Here is an 8,792-nt window from a genome sequence, read left to right on the forward strand (position 1 = left end):
TAATTATGCAGAAATTTGTTTCAACCATTTTAAGAAAATCAGCCTTCATTTGTGTAGTTCTTTTTTTTATATTACAGAGTTACTAATAAAGACCCTTTGAAACAGTTGAACACAGAGTCAGTATCAGATAGTAAATCCACCTGACTGACCCACATGGTGTGTGTAAAGTACCAAAGCAAACAGATACTCTGGCTGAAGAGGAGGTTCCCATTACCCTGCTTTTGCGTCATTGCAAACATGCAGTTGTAGACAGTGTTGCTGCTGTGTTTGGGTTTGAGAATCCATGATGTGTTTGACCGTGTAATGTGCTGGAAAAGTGGGCCATGTGTAAGCCATAACACCAACCCTTGAGCTTAAAAATGAGGCTTACTCTTTACACTTAGGAGTGTGACCAACACTGATGAGATTATAGTTTCAAAACAGATACATCACAGCAAATAAGAAAAAGCAAAAAAAAACAAAAAAAAAAACAAAAAAAGAACAAACTAACAAATTAAAACCCAAATGTATCACCAGCAAATCAGAAAAGAAAAACAACAAAAACAAGCAAAGAAACAACAACAAATAATGCATAACATTCAAAAACTAAACAAGCAAAAACTCAATACATAAAAAAATACAAATAAAAAAAATAAAACAACAAAAACAACAAAAATATAATAATAATAATAATAATAATAATTATAATAATAATAATAATGAAAACAATAGGCCACAGCTAATTAGAAAATCCTAGTAAATACCAAAAAACAAACAAACAAAACAAACCCCAGCAAATCATAAAATGCAAACAATGACAATTCCGGACAATTTTTTATTTACTTTAGGTTTTGGATTTTCTTAGTCTGTCTTGATCATTTTCTAAAATGAATGCTAAACATGAACTAAATGAACTGCAAATAGAAAAGTTCTATTTTCCATTTCTAGCTTGAAATGAGTAAAAATGGCTAATACGTTTGATTAGCTTATATTTGGTGTATTGTAATTTTTCTATAATTGGAAATATAGCCTACATATTGTTGTGGATTTTCTGATATTTTGCAGTAAAGGGAGCACTTTTCTGAATAACACTGAGGTGTTTACTACTTATCCTTAGATGTAGGAGATTTTTCTACATATTTGTCACACTTTCAGTTTGACATTTTGTTTCAGATCTTCAACCAAGACTGATCAGAAGACAAGGATAACCTGAGTAAACACATAATGACATTTTAAAATGATATTTTTATTCTTTGAAAGAAAAACGGTATCCAACCCTAACTGGCCATCTGTGAAAACATAATTGCCTACTTAGCTTCTTGATAAAACAATTAACCAAATTTATTTGACTGGTTTCAGTTAGAATAGACACACTCAGGCTTGATTACTTCCAGTTCTGTTGAATCAAACATCACTTACAAAAAACCTTTCCAGCAGTGTGAAATAATCTAAAAGGCAACAAACAGCACAGTATTAAAAGAAATTCCAAGAGAGATGAAAACTATATTTATTGAAATGTATCAGAAACAGGGTTACAAAGCCATTTCTGCAACTCTGGGAGTCCATGAAACCACACTGAGAGTCATTATATCCAAATGGAGCAAACAAGAAAAATGGTGAATCTCCTCAGAAGTGGCCATCCTACAGTACCACAATTTCTTCCAAGAGTGCATCAAAAGCTCATTCAGGAAGTCACTAAAGAATCCAGATGAATGTCTAAAGAACTGCATGTTTTGTTTGATTCAGCTCACACCAGATGTGATCCTTCCATTAGAAAGAGGCGAGGCAAAAAGAAAATGGTATCCAAAACTTATGGAACATTTTGGAGGACCATCTGGTGGAACATCTGGTGTAAAGCTATCACACCACTGTGCAGTCTAGAACATCATGTTAACAGGGACTGGATTGAGGGATTTTCCATAATTAATATAACAATGAATTCTGCTTCAGAAAAGAGGAATTTATGGTCATCACTCTATGTAACTCCAGCACAACTGGGTTATGCATTAAAACATCCATATTATTAAAGCAGGTTTGCACATAAACATGGTCCCCCATAAGGTGACGACTGATCTCCAGTTATAGGAAGTGTTTGTTTTTCATGGCACTGTATGATTATTTATGCTGCCTTCAAATGCTACTGAAATGATTATAAGTCACACGTTAATAACCCCTCAAGTCGACTGGGAAACACTGACATCATTTTAAAGTTACATAAACTGACATAAACTTTCAACATAGTGGGGATTACAGTTTTTGTACTGAAGGACTTTCTAAACACAACTAATTGTTATAACTGTCATGTTCATTCGACAAAAATTCCATTATCATTAGCAAACAAGAAACAGTAATATGTGTCCTGGTGTCAATGTAAAGAAAACTAAAAAAAAAAAGAAGGCAGGAAGGCAACATTGGTGGAAATAATCTCTATCTTATCAGTAATTATTTAATTATTATATTATTAGATATATTATTCTTATTTTTATGTCAGGATTACAGTGTTAGCTAGTCTGTTGTAAGTGACACAGATAAAGCTTGTTTGTGTGTTTTTTTTAAACGACAAGGATTTTCCGGATCTATGTAAAGAGAGATGTGCTAGTCTACTGTTCGGGAGAGAATAAAGCTCCTCTGCTAAGTTTCTAGGTTATATTTTCAGACACCAGACACATAAAACATGGTTATAATAATTCAAGCCAAACATGGGTGGAAAATCTGCAGGGAATCAATATTTTACATGAGACGGTGGTGAAAAAAATTGCATTACTTAAATTACAATCCTATATTCGGCACATATTTGGTCCAAAAATACAAAGCTTCAGATGCACTTTCACCTGTGAGCTGAAGGATTAGAGGTCACTTTTAGTAGAAGTGGTTTTCTAATCCTTTAATCAAAATACCAGTGTCAGTAGAGGGTTTTCATGCATATGAGCCTAAATCTATTAAACGCTGCCATCCAGAAGGACTAATTAGGTACTTCCAGATGTGTCAAACATGCACATTTAATCATTGTTTTTAAATCAGTTTTTATCATTTTTATTTGTGTTTGTTAATATAAAATATAATATTTTTGTAGATTGAACTAAAAACTAACAATCGTGTGATTTTGTTCTTTCATATACTGTAGTGTTTGATCATTTAAACAATTATGTCACTAAAACATATTTTAAACACAAACACAAAATGTTTAACACTGGTATGTTGGATTATATGATTAATGACCTTATGTTTTGTACAAAATGACAAATCTCTGCACGTCTTTGGTTAAATAAATAAATAAATAAATAAATAAATAAATAAATAAATAAATAACAAACAAAAACCAGCTGAATCACCTTTGACATTTCATATTTGATTTGATTTGATTTGAATTTTTTCTTGTCATCCTCTACCCTTTATTTGTGTAATGGACAGGATATAATAGGACATAAAGATAATTATGCAGAGTTTAGAATGCAGAATGAGTCACAAAAAAGTCAATGGTCAAACACTGTTGACATCAATCATCGAAAGCAGAAATGGTCATTTAGGGAATAGACAAACTTGCTATGGTAAAGGTCAAAACACATAACCCCGTGTCGCAAGACTAACTGGAATAACAGATGTGCTTATAAACTTGAAAGTAAACAGAAAACAGGAAATGCGTTGGAAGCACAAAATAGTGAGAAGTATATAGTCCTGGTCTGCAGGGACAACAACTACTTACATAACAGTGTTTAAAACCCCCAAAACACAATGGCGCATAATACATTCATACCACCGTGATGCACAGTAACATGCCACTACCAATGTTGTGCTAAGAATGTGACCAGTGCTGTAATATGTAATATATATATATATATATATATTAGATTTTTTTTTTTGTTCTGTAAAGCTGTTTTGAGACAATTTCCATTGTTAAAAACGCTTTACAAATAAAATCGAATTGAATTGAATATGTGGTCAGTGGTAGTCCTTTGGTGGTACCTGACTACTGATGAATGTCGTAGAGAGGACAAACACATTATGGATGTTCTGCACTCAGTAACTTTAAACTTTTATGATAGATGACTTGTAGAAATGGCCAATAGATGTAGATATATCTGATCAGGGGCTGCTGAGTATACACTTTTTTAGCCTGCTTCAATCACAAAAAAAACCCTTAATCGTTTAAATCTCTATTTCAGAGAAGCTTTAGTACAAGCACCGCTGCACTGAACACTGGAGCTTTGTAACCATTATCTGTCTCCACAGATGTGAAGAAAACAGCTGTGATTTTTGTGCTGTTTTTCACAGCCACGTCTCACTAATTAGTGTGCGTTTAGAAAGAATAGAGTAACTCAAGCTAATCAGCCTTACTGTGAAGCAGGCACACATATCCACAGGACCCCATTATATACACACACACGCACACGCACACACACACACACACACACACACACACACACACACACACACACACACACACACACACACACACACACACACACACACACACACACACACACACACACACTCACACACCACCTTTTCACCATTTCCATGTGAGTGAGAGGCTTTGGCAGCCATGGCAACATGGGTTCAGTAGGCAGAAGCGCAATCTTTCTAGACACACTCCTTTATCTCCATGTTGTTGTTTCCTATCAAATTATTTTCCTCTATAAATGTGTTCTGCAGTTCGAATGTGTCAGTATTTACGTCTGCATCTCATGCATACTGTAGGATTTTTGACTCGTATATGCAAAGTGCAAAGCTTCTTGTCATAATGACTTGCATTGTATCCACTGCAAAAATGATATGCATAATGCCATGGCTGTTGTAACAAATAACAAAGCTGCGCCTAGCAATAAGGGCTGAATAAGTTAGTACTATTTTGGTACTGCTTTCATTATACAAGTTGTTCCCTAGACAGGGTGGAGTGGAAATAAAAAGCAGATATTTTTTGAACATACAAATCATATACAGCTTAAAGGGTGATACGGATACGGTGAAGTCCGGATCTCAGAGTCTGCAGTGAAGATGTTTCTATTTTGCATGCATTGCTAATTTAATACACAAGACGAATTATATTATCATGTTAGATTCATGTTAGATCAAATCCATTGCTTCAACAGAAGAGAGATGATTCAAGGTAAATCTTTGAATAAAGAAAAAGGTGCTAACATGGGCACTATCACAAATTCTATAATGTTCTGATTTCAGTGTGATCTCCCATTGTGGACCCAACTGTACATTTTCATGATCTGAAACACCTACACTATGTGTCCCTGTCCTTGGCTGATTATCTTGCCTGGAGGTTAGATGTTTCTGGTGATTTATTCAATTGAGAATCCCTACTTTCTCTGTCAGGCTTTGCCATTAAACTTGTGCTTTAGAATTCTAATGAAATGTATCCTCTAATATCCTCCATTCACCTGAACACATGAAGCTCAGGCGGACTCAAACTGTCTTCCAAACACTTCTCATTTTCCTGAAAGTATCTATTTAAAAAAAGAAAAAAGAAAATCAAAAAATGGCATTATGTGAAATAGATAAATAAATCAGTTATTTTGTCTGCAATTTAATGTGATTAAATGTCTTATATTGTCTTTTGGATTTTGAGATTTTTTTGTTTTAAATATTTTTCCAATTTCAATGATTCATTCGATTTGGATAATTATGTATATTTGGATTATATTTGGATTATATTATGATAATTATTTGTTATTCCATGTACAAATTTATGAGAACAAATTCATCCAATCTTTTGTGCATTTACCGTAGAGCTGAATGGCTTTCTTAATATAGCTCGCTTCTGCCTCCTTCTGTAGCCATGCTGAATTACACCATAAAGACGGAATGACTGTATAGGTTGCATAATATACCCGTTTTTACTCAAAATAATAATAATAATAATAATAATAATAATAATAATAATAATAATAATAATAAAAGCAATAATAATAAAAATAATTGTTAATAATAATAATAATAATAATAATAATAATAATAATAATAATATAACCAATCCATTTTCTGTATTGCTTTTACTACTATTATTAGTACTACTACTAATAATAGAAGAAGTAGTAGAAGAGGAAGTAGAAGAATTTGCAGGTTTGTTTATGCTTTGTATTGTTTTATCATAAAGGGAATTTGTGCAGGTTTCTTATATTTCAAATTTCCAGGTTGAATATTTTACAATAGCTATTTAGATGTACTAGAGTACTTAGTGTACTTCTTGTATACCATTTGTATTCTGTCTTGCTTACAACTTAACAATGTGTGTGAGGCTGTGTGTAGAGTGTGTGTGTGTGTGTGTGTGTGTGTGTGTGTGTGTGTGTGTGTGTGTGTGTGTGTGTGTGTGTGTGTGTGTTCAAAGTGAGAGATTGTTGGAATACAAGTCCGTTTTGTGTTTGCCCACTATGTCATGGAGACATGTTTTCAGACTCCCAATGAACTCAGTGTTCTGGAAAGAAACAATGTGTTATCCATTAAACAGTTTTATTCTTGGCATTATTTCAATGAAATTTTTAAGAACGTTTTTAAACGTACTTAACAGTTTCTATAAAGGTTCAGCGGTAATCCTGAATTCCCTATTAAACTTCAAAAAGCTCATAATGTTTGCTTGTTCAACATTAGCAGCTAATACACATGTAACAGAAAAGAAAATTTTAGGTGTGCCCCCCCCTCAAAAAAATAAAAATAAAAATAAAAATCTTAATCTCAAACGATCAATTTCATCTTCTTCAGTTGTTATTTGTTTCTCAAGAACATCTTTACAGTTACAGTTTTAGTCACCCTAATGTAACCCTAACTAGATAAAATAGCTATCACAATATAGAAAACAAAAGGTCCTTTGGCATAAAAGTTGTATTTTCCATCTGCACAGTGAAACTAATAGACAAAAAAATCATGCATAATGAGTTTAAAATTCTAATAACCACAGGCAAGGCCATTAAAAATGATAAAAACTGCAAGGTTGACTTCTTTTACTCTCAAATGCACATTTGAAGAAAAGACAGAAAGAGTTCCTCAGGAGCATTTTCTACAGAAAATCTTTTGACTCTTGAACCAAAGAAAAGTACACTCCTGTGAGACATGCATCAATGCCAAGGCACTCGACAAAGCCAGAAAAAAGAAAAATGAAATGTGGACAAAATACAGAAAAGGTTAAAAAAGAATCTATTTTCTATATTTTTTAAACTGTAGATTGAAGTTGGCACACAAGTAAGAATCAATCAATCAATCAATCAATCAATCAATCAATCAATCAATCAATCAATCAATCAATCAATCAATCAAACAGTAATTCCAAAGATTATATCTAAACTTTTATAGTACAATAAAAAGTAAAAGTTGACATATTTTAATCACGATTGATAATATATACATTTATCACAAGCAATCTAACATCACATCCTGTACAATACAAATATCATGAATATCGTTTAAGATCTGATCAGATTTCAAGCCTGCCTTATCAGTTATTCTTATCAAGACTCACAAGAATAAGTTTACAACATGAGATCAGAAACTAATGCCATGTAGCTGTGGGTAGAAAAGTGAGAGCTGTTGGTGCTCTTTGTGCTCATGTGTAGATAACATGTGTATTATATCCTAGTACTGAGGAAACACTTTACATTTACACTTACAGCACTTGGCAGACGTTGTTTCCCAGAACGACATAAAAAAGTGCTTTGAACTCTCTATCAATGAATAAATCAATACCAGTTCGCTAGGTCACAGACTAATAATACTACACCGTACCTCTGGTGGGAGGAAGTATAGCATGATTTGTTAAGGAAGATGTACTGTAGATCTTCATGCGTTGTTTAAGGACACTCATTGAAACAGCTGTATGGAACATGTAGAGAAGCATCTTGATGAGTATCTACCTTGTATCCTGAGAGATGGTGGGACCATTTGAGCAGTGCTCGACGATCTGGCCGAGTGTAGTGCAGTCAGTGGGGTGATAAGAGCGTTGAGGTAAGAGGGAGCTGGTCCATTTTTGGCTTTGTAAGCAAGCATCAATGTTTTATTTACTCTTAGAAGTGGGATGATGTGGAGAACTTACTGTAGGATGGCTGAAAACAAGTCATGCAGCTGCATTTTGGATCATTTGTAGAGATCAAATTTAGATCAGATGAGCAGTAGTCCAGTCTCAAAATGAGAGAGCCTGAACAAGCTCCTGAGCAGCCTGTGTGGATAAAAATGGCCAAATTATTTGATGTTGTAAAGAAAAAAGATCTGGCAAATTAGTAATGTGTAAGGAAATGGACAGTTGATTATCCATGGTTACTCCAAGGTTGCAGGCAGTGGTCAAGGGGAGATCAGCAAGTCATACTGGGTAATCTTAAGATCCTGACCTGGGGATGAATCATCTGGGATAAACAGCAGTTCATTTTTGCTGGGATTGAGTTTATTTTATAAGCTGTCATCCATGATAATATATCATCCGAGCTTGATAGGAAGCAGTCAGTCATTAAAAGTATGAAATTTCCTGCTCTCATCTTTGTTATATCTCTCAAAATGCAAACTATATCTTTACAGAGAAGGCAGAACAAAGTAACAAAGCACTCACAACCTTACAAACTTAAGGCTAGCATGTCTTCATGTCTTCTAGATTTGATGACTGTTTCTGACCTGTGTGTGTAGAATTTGCATGTTCTTCCTGTGCTCTTCCTGTTCTTCCAGGGGTTTCATCTGGGTTCTCCCATTTATTTCCCCAAGTCTGTGTTGTATATTGATCGGCATCTCTAAATAGTCCATGGTGTGAATGGGTCTGTGTGTGTGTATATGTGAGTTTGGGTGTGTGTCCTGTAGTGGGTTGCTACCCATTCCAATGTATTCTCTGC

This window comes from Tachysurus fulvidraco, chromosome 15 (genome assembly GCF_022655615.1).
Source record: "Tachysurus fulvidraco isolate hzauxx_2018 chromosome 15, HZAU_PFXX_2.0, whole genome shotgun sequence".
In the NCBI taxonomy this organism is placed as follows: Eukaryota; Metazoa; Chordata; class Actinopteri; order Siluriformes; family Bagridae; genus Tachysurus; species Tachysurus fulvidraco.